We start from the raw sequence: 13,226 nt of genomic DNA, 5'->3' as shown, positions 1-13,226 counted from the left end.
AATGATCTCCTTTAATCTGAGAAAGCAGAGTAACTGCCTGGGGTCACACAGGAAGGTGTACAGCTGGGCCTGCTGGGTCCGCACCCGTGGCGCGAGGGACTCCGGCGCCCTCGGTTAATATACCGCTGGCTTTATTTAGAGATAAATACCAAGGACAAAGATAAGCAGTGGAAAATCACCTGCCAGAGAAGCTCTGCTGGTTGATGAAAAAGGCGCCCAGCTTTTAGATTGAAAAGGATACGGGGCGCCTGAGTGTCTGACTCTGGCTCAGGTCGTGATCTCACGGTTTGTGAGTTCGAACCCCACGTCAGGCTCTGTGCTGACAGCTCGTAGCCTGGAGCCTGCTTCGGATTCTGTGTCTCCCTCTCTCTCTGTCCCTCCCCCGCTCTCTCCCTCTCTCTCAAACATAAATACACATTAAAAAAATTCAGATTGAGAAGGTTAACCAGGACATGGGAATAACACAAGAACGTCTCCCAGCAGAGAGGGGGCGCTTAGGACAACTTCAAAAGGGGATAGATTTAAAGAATGTAATTACTTTACGCTCATGAGGACTTGACGAAGGAGGTGGCTGACACCTGGAGGTGCCATCAGGAGGGCCATTTTGTGGTTCCGTGTGGCATTGTGTGTCCGCTCCCTCGTGGGCCTTGTGCTGATGGCGTTTATGGCTCACATTGGTTAAGGCCGCCTGTGACGTAATGTTCTTACCTGCTGTCACACTGGGGCTGCGTGTACTGCCCTTACAGTGCTGCTGTCCACCTCTCTTGGGCAAGGGAAGAAATCCACGCTGCCCTTTGCATCGGATGACATTGCATTTTTTTTGGTAAATATGATTTTGCTTCTCTAGTGTTGAATCATGTTGAGATTCTAATCGAACAGGCCAGAAGTGGCCATTTTCATATGTGTGATTTATTGTTCACGTCCAAGGCTTTCAGAAGTGCAAAGTCCCTTGGGGGCAGAGAAGGCACAGAGCTGTAACTGGTGAGTTTGGCTCTCTCTTGCTCCCTGCTGCTCAGTAGAACTTGGTGGGAGGCCCTGGGCCTTCGTGGGCAGGCATGCCCCGGGACCCCCATCCTGCTGTTGACACTGTGCGTCACCTGGTGCGGACATCCTTTTAGAGGCGCGCACATGCTGTGAGCACTTCGGAAAAGAAAGCAGTGACAAGCCATAGCTTTCTGCATCTCCCTGTGAGTACCGTTTGTCAGACAATAGAGCCAGCTTCCCATTCATTTACTCATGCTCGAACTGACGTACTTCTAATACCAGGAAAAGGGAACTCATGTTCCTTGGTAGCCCCAAAGAGGAAGTGAAACAAATGAGCAAAACAATTCCATTCAAGAAGAAAACCCCAGAAATACTTAGAGAAAATATGACTTGCACCTCCAGCAAATAGGCCCCTGAATTAAGGACAGTGCTCAGCAGCGGACTCTGGGAAGGCTTTTTAAGAATGAGATGAGGAAATGAGGAGTCATCCTGGGTTCCTTGGGTGGAGGGTTGGCCTTGCTCTTTGTGTTGGCGATGACCCCCTGCTGAACGGATTCTCCACAGAAGGCCTGTGGCTCATGGTTGGAAAGCTGCCCACTGGCCAACTGACTTTGTTTTATTTTGTTCTATTTTTAAGTTTTTACCAAAATTCCAGTTAGTTAACCCACAGTGTGATATTCATTTCAGGTATACAATATGGTGATTCAACACGTCCACACATCACCCGGTGCTCATCAAGGCAGGTGCACCCCTCCATCCCCAACCCCTAGTCCCCCAGCTCCCCTCCCACCTCCCCTCTGGTGACCAGCAGTGTGTTCTCTAGAGTTAAGAGTCTGTTTTTGGGTTTCTCTCTCTCTTTTTTCCCCTTTGCCAACTGACTTTAAGAAGAAGTGGAGGTAAGTTGATTCATGAGCTGGTCTGCCTTGTACATGCCTTCAAATGAGGTCGTGGCTTTGCTTATTCAGTTTGGTTCAAGACAGGCAGCCTGCTGTTTCTATCGCTCTCTGCTCCTTCCGAAACGGGCCCGCCCTTCCCACTGGTCTCCTCGCCTGGACAGGGCCCCTGTTTACCTGCAGAAACAGCGCTTCCTAAATGCATGTTGGTCAATTTCCACACACATGGGGGAAGAGAAAGGGAGATGAGGACAGGGATCTCGGCCCTATCTTTGTCTTTTGATAGCTCCTGAGGGTTTTCTCAGGGCAACCAGGAAGGTGGGTGAAATCATTTGCCAATGCACTGGCAGGTGGGGTACACTTGTCTGGCGGCCCCGTCTCCTTGTCCTGCCTCATTTGGTGTTGACTGTGGGAGACACAGCCGGTGGCAATCTTTGTGAAAGACACCGTTCACACGGGGCTATTGCTGTCACCACGGTGTCACGGCTACAGGCAAGTCTTGGCCTGGGCCCACGTGTGGGTGCTGAAGGGGCACTGTGAGGCAACGAGGCAGGAGGGGGCCATGAGGAAGTACTCACGGGCCTTCCGCTGTGCCTGGGGATATGCCGTTCCTGACCACCGCTGGAGTCGAAGCGTTTGAAGACTCACCTGGGAACAAACCACATCTTCATTTGTGCTGACCTCTACCTGTAGACAAATGGAGTATCCCCTTCCAGGGCAGGGTAAGTAGCACACAGCAGTGTGTCCTCCCCGTCACATTGTCTTCACAGAGACCCCACGTAACTGCGAATTGTGTTACAGTAGTTCCAGACTTCTAGAAAACATGGCTGAGGCTCCTCACTCCTTCAGAATGTCGGCGTTCTCGGACGCCCTGCTGGCCTTTGTTATCCAATGTGTTAAAGGAGCATATCTGCTTTGATACCAAGAACTGTTTTGATGGCCCAGAATGTTCCACTATCATTGGTTTTCTTTGCAACCCTATGTGATCTTTTTTTAATTAAAAAATTTTTTTTAATGTTTATTTTTGAGAAAGAGAGAGTGCGCAAGTGAGTGGGGGAGGGGCAGAGAGAGAGGGAGACACAGAATCCGAAGCAGGCTCCAGGCTCCGAGCTGTCAGCACAGAGCCCGACACGGGGCTCAAACCCACGAACCGTGAGATCATGACCTGAGCCGAAGTTGGACGCTTAACCGACTGAGCCACCCGGGCGCCCCACAATCCTATGTGTTTTATTTCATGTATTTGGAAGCACTCTTCTGGGAAGGGAACCATAAGCTTCCCCACGTGGCTGCACGAGATCAGGAGCTTGGACACAGACAGTCTTCCCCTTTCCTTTGGCCTCAACACCCATGTTGCTCTTGTCACAGAAACTCTGGGGATGCTGAGGGATCAGCATTAAGTCGGGGCATCACGCCCCCGGGCCAGGCTGGCAACACCCCTGTGGCCTAGCGGGTCTGAGGCTCGGTCAGCATGGGGACCAGGCGCCCTGGGACTGGGTGAAAGTCTAGCCCAGATCTGGTTTTTCTTCGGTTTCTGCTCAAGCACTGTGCTTTGATCTCAGACCATTCCAACAGGGCTGATTTTTTTGATGATTGTTGGGTTCCTAAGTCTCCTCCACGGGGACGTTCCTGGAGACTCTGGAGTCCATGATGCATGGAAGTTTTCTTTCTTTTTAACTTTATTTGAAGAAAGCTATTTTGTTATGAAAGTATTAACGTTGTTGATTGTAGAAAATGGATCTATTAAGAGGCAAAACTTCAACACAACTTTCTGCTGTTGGAATATGCTGCTAAAGATTTGGGGTTGATCTTTGGATACTCGAAAAGACCTCAGTCTACGGACTGCTTGTAACCAGCTTCTCCTGCTTAGCAGTTTATTATGAGCATCTTCCCATGAGAACATGTGTTGGTCCACTATTTCTTCAATACGACCTACTTTCTCAGTGTGTGGAATTAATTTGTATCCCTAATGCAGTTCTTCAACCTGCTGGGGTTCCTACAGTGATTCTTCTGCTGTTGTAAATGATGCCCATCTTGTGTTCATGAATCAATTTTTATTTAGCTCAGAAGATTTGTCACTTAATCTATAAAGGAGTCTCCTTCCTCCCTCCTTCCCTCCCCCCCTCCTCTCTCCTCTCCTTCCCCTCTCTCTTTTTCTTGCTTTTACTGAAGTATCATTGCCAGGAGGCTTTTTGTTTTTTACTGGCAATACTAACTATGAGACATAAAAATTAAAATAAAAATGGAAGCTTTCAAGTAACCAGCTGGGGTAGTTGCCTACTCATGAATGAATTCGGTCACCACTGACAACTCCCTCTGTGGCCCAGGAACCAGCAGATGCCAGGGGAACTGCCTTCCCTGGTCCCTCCCCCGACTGAGTGGGAGAGGAGGAGGGCAGAGTGGGAGGAGGTCAGTGTCCACGGGCCGCGCTGTGAGGGAGGAGAGGAAGGGAGAGTGGATCTGTCTGAGCCAGGCTGTGTATGGACCCATGAGTCAACTTCCTGAAAAGGTGGGGCGCGGTGGGTGTTGTGCTGAGTGCAGAAACTTCTAGAACCCAAGGCTTTGTCTCTAATTAGAGCTAAGACCTTAGGTCTAACATGACCACTCATGGCCTCCAACTGAGCACCCACTTTCTCTGAGTCTGGTTCGTTTTATGGATCAAAATAGCTACTTTTGGTAAAAATGCTAAGAACAGCTTATTTCAGTATAAAATGAGGGCAGTGCTATTGTTATTAATGGGAGCTAAAATCTAGTCCCTGTTGTAAGTGACTACATCGCTGCTTAATACAAACAACGTTGCCCTCCTGAGTTGCCACTGGAAGAGGCCCCTTCTGGAAGTTTCCTTGCCCCTGGATGCCTGCTGAGGACATGTGACACACCCACTTTGACCTCCAGGGACCCTCCTCTTCCGCCCACCCTTACCCTTGGGCCAAAGATCCCAAGACAAAGCCAGGGACCAGGGTCTCAGGTCGAGGCACCGGGACCCGCCGTGGTGAACAATGTTGCTGACCCAGCAGATCTCAGGAGCAGTCTGCAGGCTGGAGGGCTTCGTTCATCTCAGGAAGACGTCTGGGTGCCCTGTCCCCTCCACCTTCAAAGGACCAGTGCCAGCCTCTGGGGTCCGCACAGGAGTATGAGCTCGGGGCCCGTCAGGGGGCATTGTTGGAATCTTAACCCCAGGAGCTCAAAGGGGACTTGATTTGGAATATGGTCTTTACAGAGCTAATCGAGTTCAAATGGGCTCATTAGGGTGGCCCTTATCCGGTAGGACTGTGTCCTTATAAATAGGAGACATGTGGACACAGACACGTGGGGAGATTCAGGCAGAGATGGGGTGATGCTTCTACATGCTGAGGAACCCCAAAGATCACCAGCAACCCCGAGGAGCCGGGGGAGAGGACGTAGCGGGGCCTCCTTCCCTGACTTCGGGAGCAACCAGCCCTGCCCATATCTTGAGGTCAGGCTTCTGGCCTCCAGAGCCCAAGATAGTCAGTTTCTCTGTACACTTCCCAGTCTGTGGGCACCTGCCTGGGGTGGCCTCCCAGGAAACCCGATTGGAGCTGCTTTCTCGGCATGTCTGTTTGCTTCCAGGCATCGTTTGTCCGGGAGCATCTCAAAAACCAAAGAGAGAACCCCACAGAAACCGACCGACCACAGAGCAGCAGCAACAAACAAAGAAATAACAGCTCGACTCCTTCTGGATCCGGGTTCCGGCAGGGGAAGTGGCTGGCAGAGGGGCTCTCTGTCCAGTTGGTGAGGCCACTCAGCTCAGCCGAAGCTGCAGGAAGTTCAGCAAAGAAAGGCCCTGGAGCGGTGATCTGTGTTGGGCTGATTAAGGGCCAGATCTCTGGTGTCCGCCATATGGACACAGCCAAGCTTTGCTTTCAAAAGGCCTTGAGATTTTGGCAGTCGTGGTTGCACATTAGAGTCACCTTGGGAGCATTTAAAAAAGTGCCCACGACAGAGCCCTGCACAGACCAATGAATCAGAATCTCTGGGGGAGGGGCCAGATGTCAGTGTTTCACAAAGTGGATTCAAGCGCGTAGCAGGCTCGGGGGACAGTGGTTCAGGAGGTGTGTCTAGTGTTCTAGATCCTGCCGGTGTCCCAGATCCCCTCCTCCCCCCCCCCCCCCCCCGGCTTGTCCTTGCCGCACCTGACAGTTACCTGGTGGGTTCGTTCCCTGGGGTTGCTGTAACAGAACAGCACAAACTGAGCGCAGAGAGTGATTCTCTCACATTTCGGGGGCCGACACCGTGGGGTCAGCAGGGCTGGTTCCTTGTGGGGACTCTGAGGGAGAACCTTTTGCCAGGCCTGGCTCCCACCTTCTCCCTCACATGCGCTTCTCCCCGGGTCTCTGTGTGCCTCCTTGTCTGTCTCTCATTAGGACACTAGTCACTGGACTTTTTTTTTTTTTTTGATGTTTATTTATTTTGAGAGACAGCGTAAGTGGGGAGGGCCAGAGACAGAGGGAGACCAAGAAACCGAAGCAGACTCCAGGCTCCGAGCTGTCAGCACAGAGCCTGACACGGGGCTCGAACCCACGAACTGTGAGGTCATGACCTGAGCCACCGACTGGGCCACCCAGGCGGCCCTACTCGCTGGCTTCAAGGCCACCCGAACTGGGATGATCTCAATCTGGAGAACCTTCCCTTAATTACATCCGCAAAGACCTTTATTCCCACTCAGGCCCCATTCAGGTGGACCTATTTTCTGGTGGGGGGGACACCGTTCAACCCGTGATCCCTGGAGGCTTTTAAAGAGTCCTGAAGACCAGGCTCACCGCAGGTCGATTACACCAGAGCCTTCGGGAGCCGGGGCACAGTCCTGGGGAGGTTTCAAAGCTCCTGGTTGCAAAACCAAAAGAAGCCTTTGTATTTTCAGTTGCCTTTTATATGCCTGGAAAATCCACACTGAAACAGGCCCGGTGGGGGTCCAGCTGGCGGAGGACTCAGAGAAGTTTCTAGTCCCGCCTGGTGCCTCCTTGGATCGGGTGATGTGTGTGTGTATGTATTTTCTGTGCAAGGGCAGTGGTGGGCACCCTAGCTCCGGCCTCAGCGGTCATGTGTTATTTCTGGCCTCTCTGCAGCGGGACGGCCTTGGCTTCAGCAAGGCGATGTCTGTTCCGGGGGGGCGGGGGGGGGGGGCAGCGCCGGCTACTTTGTAACCCGAATCCCCGGGGCTCACAGGAAGGTCTGGAACAAAGCGCTTCTTCAGGCCTTGACGTGCTGGGTTTCTCCTGAGAAACCATGAAGCTGGTTTCCTTGAGTTTGTCAGCTGGGTTTCCAACTGAGCGCTTTTGATCCACAAAAGGGTTATTCAGCACTCCCTTCGGTCTTAATTAATTGCAGACCCTCTGGACGGGCAGAGCCCCGTCTGGTTTCCATTCCGTCCTCCTCTGCATCGCAGCCCCGCTGGCACAGACCCCCGGGTGGCTCCGTCCCCGCTGCCCCGCTCAGACCCCACTCAGACCCCAGCCGGCTCCTCCAGGGGTGGGTGCAGAGTGAACTGGAGACACAGACGTCCGCTCGGATCAGTTTCCGAGGCTGGCAGCCGGGAGCCTGCAGTTCTGGACCTGATGCACGTTCAGGGAAAGGGGACAAGAGTCCAGTGAGAGCCTTCATGGAGGGGGGCTGGGTCCTGGGACCCACGTCTCTCCCCAAACACAGGACAAGAGTGTCTGAGAGCGCAGACGAGGGACTGGTGTGGGGTCAAGCGTCAGCTTTGCAATGACAAGCTGTGGGATCTGAGGCAACTTCTGAACCTCTCTGTGCCTCTTGACCCTCATCATGTGCTTATGACTGTGGTCCTTACCTCAGGGGCACCTCCTGTGACACCCTGAGCCCCAGTGCCCAGTAAATGTGCATTGTTGTTGTTGTGACCTGTTTGTTATCAGGCTGAGACTGCCTGAGAATTGCCACGTTTTGGAGAACGGTTGATCGTCAGAGATCATGTAAAGGAAATGCCACTTTCATTTTGGCCTCTGGGAAGATGTGACAGGGCTCCAGACAGCCACTCCCAGCTGGGTCTCATTTCTGCCTCTCCTGGGCCCCTCAGTCTTCTCACCGGCTCCAGTCATTTTCTTCTGACCTCCACGCTGGTGGGGGATGCCATTCAACTCCCTCCCACCACGTTCTCCTTGACCCCCAAACTCAAATGCCTCCCAGAGTAGGACGACCCCTCCTGGGTGTGCAGGAAGGGCACATCCTGGGTGTGTACAGCCAGATTCTCCCAGACTCGGGGCATGTGGGAAGGATGTACAAGGACGGGAGGAGGAGGTGGCCGAGGTCCTTGTAAGTCAACAGTTATATTACCACTATTAGTAAGTGGTGAGTCCGGGACTTGAACACAGGGCTGTGGAGTTCAAGCCTTTTCACATCTCAGAGGAGCAGGTGTGACGGGCCTGCCTGAAGTCGCTGGGAGCCAGCTTGACCGTGAGGCATAGTTTTTCAGGGCTGGTGCCGCCTTCGCATCTTTGTAAAGGACCCCAAACTCACTCCCAGGCCTCAGCACAAATGCCCATTGCTCTGGAACCATTCTAAGGGTGTGTGTGTGCGTGCAAGTCTGGAGCCTTTCAGGCAGCAATAGTGACATATGGTTCTTGCTTTTGGGGATGAGGCTTTTGACTGCCATCCAGCAGATAGTCACTGGGCACCTCGATGACAACACTCTCAGGTGCTGAGCAGTTTGAGGGAAGGGAAGCAAAAACCAGTAAGTGGGTATTATTGTCCCTGGCACAGCAGACTGGCATTTTCAGTGGGGAAATAAAGCAGAGGTTTCAAGGGACCCGAAAGTGCCAAGCACTCAAGCGTACTGTGTTTCCACGTGTGGAGAGTGCGCAGGGCTGGGAGGGCTGGAAAGGGCCAGAAAAGGTGCACGGGTGAGGGGAGCGTGAGTGGGGCTTGCAAGGGCGAGGGAGGGTGGGTGCGGGACGGGAATAGTGGTGGAGAAGGCTTGGGGGGGTGGTGGTTCCGTGTGTTCCTTGATCGCCAGGGAACTGGCAGGACGGCAGCAGAAACCAAATGTCTATGTCAACTTGCAGGGGACCAGCAAGGGGCCCGGGTCTCGTTCAGAGCAGTGACAAAGCCTGGCCAGACATGTGCATGTAGGAGGCTCTTTGTTCTATACTTCACATTAGCGGAGAAAGCATGCTCCGTGCTGGATTTTGGTGCACTTAGATCTGAAGCGAAGTGTGTAAGGCTCTGGGCAGGCTCTTGGGCGAGTATGGAGCAAAACAGGCCACACCGGAGCCTGAAAATGGTTCGAATAACTACAGCGAGGGGTCGCTGTGCTCACAGCTCAGGCTTCTCTGCAAACACACCCACCCTGGGAGCTGTGCTCTGTCCCCTGGGGGCAGGGAGGGCTCCCCGAGCAGCCAGGCTAGGCTGAGTCCAGCTCCCTGCTGTCCAGAAGCTCACAGTCTGCCTAGCTGGTCTCAGCCTTCAGCTCCTTCAGAGTCACCGTCCCCCTCCCCCCACCCCCCCACCCCCCGAGATTCTGATTCAGCAGGTCTGGGTCGGGGCCCAAGAATCTGCATGTCCCGCAAGCTCCCAGGTGATGCTGTTCTTGCCTGCCTGGGGACCCCACTTTGAAAACCACTTGTCCAAGATGGGGTCCCAAACTTCGGATGCCCGAGAGTCACCTGGGCCCAGCTTCAGGAGGCTCGAATTCAGTAAATCAGCCATGTTTTGGGGTAAATGCACGTATCTGGACAAAGTCACTGGGATTCTGACATTTGAAAGCCACTGGCGTATGAATAGGGGTGCTGGAGAGCTGAGTTCTGGAGCTCTGGGGCGGGATCCCAAACCTGCGCCTTGAACGAGCACCCCCGTGACTCTTACAATGGGTGGAGGGGGGAGAGAGGGTGGGGGTAAGGGCTCCTCCTGCCCAGGGAGGAAGTGTCTGTCATGCTGTTGCCCATCCCTGGTGTCTCCCCCCTCCACCCCCCCCGCTGCCAGGACCTGTCACAGCAAAAGTGTGGCCACTAATGTGGGTCCAGCAGGTGCCCAAATGCCCATCGTCTTATGCTGGCATCTTGCAAACCACTCACACCTTTCGGTATTCTTGACGGCGAGGTCCCGGCACTCTTGAGGAACAGTTTCCCTTTTCTCAAGCTCATCAGGGCTGGGTCCTGGACCTCACAGCGTTCCCTGTCCCCCCCTCCGACCCCGACGTTGGCAGCTGTTGACTGTTTCCTTGCGAGGAGGCTCAGCTTGACTTTGATTGCAGCATTTTGGATTCTTACCTTGAGTCTCCCAAGAAAGCAGAGATGCGCTCCAGTAGCTAATGATATGCAGATGTTTATGCAAACACGTGCTCCTGAATTCTCACTCATCTGGTCTGAGCAAAGCTTATGCGACCTGCCTCATTGACTCATGACCCCTGCCCCCAGCCCCACACACTCAGGAGACTGACTATGCAAAACACAGGAGTTTGCAAAACTGCGTTCAGTTTATTCAGGACCTGGTGTCCTAAGCAAAAACGTTTCAGCTCTGCCGCTTGCAATCCTGTGGTTAGTACTTAGGCAGATTCCTCCAGAACAGTCCTAGAGGCTAGAGGGAGATTTAAGAGGTCAGAGGGCAGAGGAAGAGGGCAAAGGGCAGCTTTTGCTGCTGCCTGGGCTCTATTTGATTGTGACGAGGCGGGCATGGCCCTGCTCCTGCTGATGGTGGCCAGGCAGGAATCTGGGGTTTGATGTTACCAGTCTCCCAGTGTTTTTAAGGGAAGAAGGAGATCTTGATTTTCTATCAAAATTTTAGAATCTTAAATATTGCCAACTAACTCCAAATGTAAACTTTTTTGTTTTGCATGGGCCAGACCAAATATTATCTATGGGCTAGATTTTGCCCATGAGTTCTCCGACCTTCGAAGTCACCCAGCAAAGTGGGAATGTTGGTGCCGGGTCTGAGCATCAGCAGCTCCGGAAGGTAAAAGAGGTTTTAGAGAGAAGAAAGCGTTTTGTAAATGTACGATATCGCCTGCTGTAGCCTGCAGTTAGCTACATGCCGGCCGGACAGTGGCCAGTTGCTACAACACATTGCTTGAGCCTTGAATAATGATTTCACCTTCACCGTGAAAGCTTACTGGTTTTCACTGTGTGTGTTTTTCCTAGATCGTAAGATCCCTGAGGTTCCCAGATGCTCAAGTCAAGTCACCAGCAGGACGGTGTGCCTTCCGGGTTGCTCCTGGGGAGAAGTCCATTTCCTTGCCTTCTTTAGTGTCACCTGGAGGCTGCCCGCAGCCCTTGGCCTCGGCGCTTTGTCCTCTGCTTCCGTCCTTGCTCCTCCTCCAGCGTGGGGCTACGTGGCTGCAGCGGGTCGTGCTGGCCAGGGTTGGGGGAAGCTGGGTAGGAGCCCTGGAGTCCGCCCAGGCTGGGGATCCCAGCTCGCCACCGGCATGCCCCATCTCCTTTTTACTGAGATATAATCGACACAGCATGATGGAAGTGTAAGGTGTGCAGCCTTACACTGATGGGATGCATTTATGCCACGACATGGTTGATGCTGTAGCATTGCTAACACCTCTACTGGACCCCATAACTGTAATTTCTCCCAGTGTCCCCAGCTCTGGGTGTGCCAGTTTGACACTGGAAAAGAGGGGACAATAGCGATGCTCACCCCGTGGGGAGGGGGTGGTTCTGTTTGGATGAACCGATAAATTGGGGGTGCTTAAAATAGCTGTGACGGGGGACGAAGGCAAAGGGGGGCTTGTTCTGGCCATGGTCAGGGTGCCCAGCTGGCCCCAGCTGTTTGCAGGGGGTTTAATGTTATAATCTCGATAGTCCCAGACAGACGGGCTGAGGTGGTCACCCCACTAGGTGCCACCATCACCATGGTAATCAGCACCGCCAGAGAGGAGAGGAGAGAGGTTGGTGCTGAGGGGCGGGAGCCCGGGGGGATTTTGATTCTCTTAACAATTGACTCAAAAGGATACCCTCCCTTTGGAACCCACCTTAAAAAACCGAGCGCTTCACAGAAGGGAACACATGAAGTCCAGAGCCTCGGAACCCCAGCATGATGAATGGACGGGGTTTGCGAGAGGGGCCTTGGGCGCCGTGCTCACGGGACCCCAGTTCACCATGGACTTCCCGCTCGCGTGGAGACCAGCAGTGGGATTCTGGGGCTTGGCTGTTTTTGCTGCAACCAATGTTTGGTGACTAGAATTTTTTCTTGACAGACCCGCATGTTTTGGGATCTCTTCCTAAGTGTTGTAAAATCAGGATTCTATCCTCTGGGCTGATATTTCAGTGGATTTGTTGCAGTTTATACCCCCGCCCACATGCTGGTAGCTGGTCTGAAAGCTGGAAAAGGCAGTATTCTAATGATGCTTCCCGAGCACATGACTACCGGGTTTAGGAAAGTTCAGAACTTTCTCGACGGCTATAAGCTTTGCTTATCACTCGTGAGTAAGGGATTGGGAAAGTGTCATGGTTGGTAACTATTAGCACCTTTTTCACATTTTTTAATTGTGCGATTTAAGAGTTGCATTTAGAATCAATTTCATGCACCTGTCTCTTTAATAAATGAGTATCGCATCTCTCTCTTTACGTGGAATACTTCTGCTCCTGCTCTGCTGTCTGCCCTCCCCAGACAGCATGATGGGGTCACGGAATTCAACCACAGGCTGTCCCCTGTCATGGGCTTCAAGAGCCCTGGGGTGCCATTCCTGAAGGTTTAGACAGAGGCATCTAATCCTTCCTGACTGTAACTGAAACATGTTTAGCAAAATATGTGTACACACAGACACACACACACGTCCGTGTGTGTGTGGAATTGGAAAGGTTTCTCCAAACAGTGCTTACCCTTAACACGCACTGTGCAGGCTGATGTCTCCCTCCCCTAGTCTGTGTACATATGGCCGGATCACGTATGTATGTGACACAGGCAGGCACACGCGTACATGTTGCTGAAGATGAGCACATACTTCCCCTCCGTAGGTCGTGCATCTGACACAGGCTATTCTCATTCCTTTTTTATCAGTTGCCAGCTGTGACCATCTAAACCGATTTCATGACATGGCTGGTGGGTTGGGCGGCCATCTGGACGGCTGCCGGAGAACAGGATCTGGCAGGCGTGTGGACAGGAAGCGGGGAGCCCTGCAGTGCGGTGGAGTATTTCCTTGGAGGCTTGCAGAGGTGGGGCGAGGGGGGCCTGCTTCTAGGGGCTCCAGCATTTGGGTGCCTCTTGTCTTCTGCCGGCTCTGCCTTCTGCCTGCCTCGGTTTCCCCCCGATTCTGATTTTGTTTTCTCTCTAGCCCCTGTGGCTCCTCGGAGCAGGTCTCTGTGGGGTTTCCTTCGCCTTGGGCTGCCCTCCAGTCTATTCAGCTGTGTGTGAGGGACGCCAGGTGGGAAAGCC

The 13,226-nt window shown here is 53.0% G+C and overlaps 1 long non-coding RNA gene across 1 annotated transcript; it reads left to right on the top strand.

The window, feature by feature from the left end:
• The first annotated feature begins 1,877 nt into the window (after positions 1 to 1,877).
• On the top strand, positions 1,878 to 12,408 carry LOC115523901. The gene is made up of 2 exons (XR_003971878.1): positions 1,878 to 2,599; positions 10,985 to 12,408. It is a non-coding gene; the product is annotated as an uncharacterized LOC115523901 (long non-coding RNA).
• The last annotated feature ends 818 nt before the right edge of the window (positions 12,409 to 13,226 follow it).

This window comes from Lynx canadensis, chromosome C2 (assembly GCF_007474595.2).
Source record: "Lynx canadensis isolate LIC74 chromosome C2, mLynCan4.pri.v2, whole genome shotgun sequence".
Classification (NCBI taxonomy): Eukaryota; Metazoa; Chordata; class Mammalia; order Carnivora; family Felidae; genus Lynx; species Lynx canadensis.
This window is presented reverse-complemented; position numbering and strand designations above follow the sequence as displayed.